Source organism: Sycon ciliatum, chromosome 9 (genome assembly GCF_964019385.1).
Source record: "Sycon ciliatum chromosome 9, ocSycCili1.1, whole genome shotgun sequence".
Lineage (NCBI taxonomy): Eukaryota > Metazoa > Porifera > Calcarea > Leucosolenida > Sycettidae > Sycon > Sycon ciliatum.
This window is the reverse complement of record NC_088651.1, coordinates 4,156,883-4,159,304: the sequence shown is the minus strand read 5'-3', so window position 1 is coordinate 4,159,304 and position 2,422 is coordinate 4,156,883. Positions and strand designations below refer to the sequence as shown.

At 49.8% G+C, this 2,422-nt stretch overlaps 1 protein-coding gene across 2 annotated transcripts in view; it reads left to right on the top strand.

Annotated features, from left to right (window-relative positions):
- Positions 1–2,422, top strand: part of LOC135824841 (uncharacterized) — an 82,337-nt gene that overhangs the window by 66,054 nt on the left and 13,861 nt on the right. The window lies entirely within an intron of this gene.

Here is a 2,422-nt window from a genome sequence, read left to right as displayed (position 1 = left end):
CAGGAGATGGTCCCGGAGATGAAGCAACACGGGCCGCCACAAGTACAGCCTAGCTAGCACCCGCGGACCAAGCCAAGAGTATAGATCAAGCACAAACATGAGGACTGAGGGTGGCTCACCGTGCACGAACAATCCACAAAGAGCGAAAATTACTGCGAAAGTTTGCATGTATCTCGCTCCAAGAAATGTTCGTGTGCACTCGCTTGTTTTTGAGAAGTCGTCTCCATCCGATTATTTGTTTGTTGCGAGTGGCGGCACGCGCACCAGGTACCCTGAGTCACGGCCTGAGACGAGAGCTCTTTGACTACGTTGTCCATGGCCGGAGACCACAGACAAACGGGTCGGGTTGGCTTGTGCCGTAATCTTGTGCATCAACACGTGAGATTCAAAAGGCATCATTGATGTAACCGACTCTGAGCAGTGAGAAGACGAGCAAGCAGGAGATCGGAGATGGTTCTGGAGATGAAGCAACACGGGCTGCCACAAGTATAGGAAAGCTAGCACTCGCGGACCAAGCCAAGAGACTTTGAAGAGTAGAGATAAAGCACAAACATGATGAAGATCACCGTGCACCAGGCCGCAGGCCAGGCTGACCAGCGGTCCACAAAGAGCGAAAATTACTGCGAAAGTTTGTTTCGCGTTTCCTGCAACTTTCGCGTTCAAAACTGCGAACGTTCGCACGAAGTTTCGCTTTTCGTGACGTCAAACGAAAATTCGCGCGAACGTTCGCTCTGCAAAACCTCTCTAATGACGGTCAGATTCGACACACACGTGACACAGTTTGGGTCGCGCTCGTGTGTCGCGCTTCGCAGCTCGAGCGCGCCCAAGATGAGTCTCGCGAGCGCGACAGGCTAGCCGCTTGCGACAAAAGTTGTCTTTTTTTTACGAATTCTGTGACGTCATGTTTTGGAAGAATGTCCCAACAGTCATTCGCGATCCGATACTGAGTACCTAATAGAGAAGCAACGAAAGGCTGTTGAGCATTATTATGTAGCGGCTGAGTTAGTGATATGAGGGAAGCCAGGAGGCTTTTCGTTTGAATTTTTTTCTTATCACACATGAACACGGACTGACTAAAGACTTGTGACTGTCGTCCACAAAGTCGTAGCGATGAATCGCGACGGTCAGGCGTTGCTTGATGACCTAGGGCTGACACACCAGCACATCACGTTCCTAGGTGACGTTCAGGTGAGAGACGAAGACGAAATCGGCCGGGGAGCAGATGCAGTGGTTTACAAGGTCAACTGGCAAGGTATCGATATTGCTCTCAAAGTGTTACATCCTGTGTTGGTTGAGCCAGGTGTTCAAGACAGAGAGCGTAAACTCAGAGCATTTGGTCAAGAGGTGTTTCGTCTTAGTAGGACGCACCACCCGAATTTATGTCAACTGATAGGACTAGCTCGGGTAAGAGGGAATGCTGCGTTGGCCCTGGAGTTGTTGTCGGCGTCTCTAGAAGACGTTAGCATCGGAGATGGCAGAGAAGATACTCCTAAGCTCGTGTCGTACCTCTGCGACGCAAGTGCAGGACTTCGCTACCTGCATTCTTTCGGAATCATTCATCGCGATCTAGCGCCCAAGAATGTGCTCGTGAAAAATGGCACAGCCAAAGTCAGTGACTTTGGTGTTGCTAAATTTGTGCGCTTGACTTCACCTCGACAACAACCGCACCAAGTCCGATCGGCCATGGAGATGACTCGCTGCCCAGGTACACTGCCATTTATGGCACCTGAGGCTTTGAGCGAGGCTCCGGATTACGATCGTCCCTTAGACATGTTTTCGCTGGGTGTAATGATGCTGAGCGTTCTAACAGGAGTTATGCCTGGCATGGACGTGGTTGCAGCGCCACAGTTCGTCGTCGTGCGAGAGCGGGGCCAAGAAGTTCAAGAAGTGATTCCGGAGACGACACGCAGAGCACGCTACCTAGCACGTTTGCCGGATGAACATCCATTGAAGCCATTGATACGCCGCTGCCTCTCTAACCGTCCCGGGGACCGACCGTCAGCCTAGCAGGCACACGAAGAGATCAAAGGTTTCCTGACAATGTTCAACAGTATTTTGCCGGTGAGTAATTTGTCGTTTTGCTTTCAAATCATGGAACCTTCATGATATGAGTATCTGACATATGACTACAAAGAATCAGTCACACAAACCCATGAATGTATTGTTTCCATAGCCATCCAGTGATCCACAGGCACAGTTCACACATGTAGACCAGGGAGTCCTGATCTCACCACCTATACTACTGAGTACTGTAGAAATACAAACTTTCGTTTGAAATTTATTTTCCCTATATTCGTAAGGGGTCGTCCGCAATTATCGAATGTTTTTTCCAATCCGTAGTAGCTTCAAATTTTTCCTCACCCACCCACCCACCCCCCCAGTCCGTAATAAAATATTATTGATGGACACACAACCCAACACA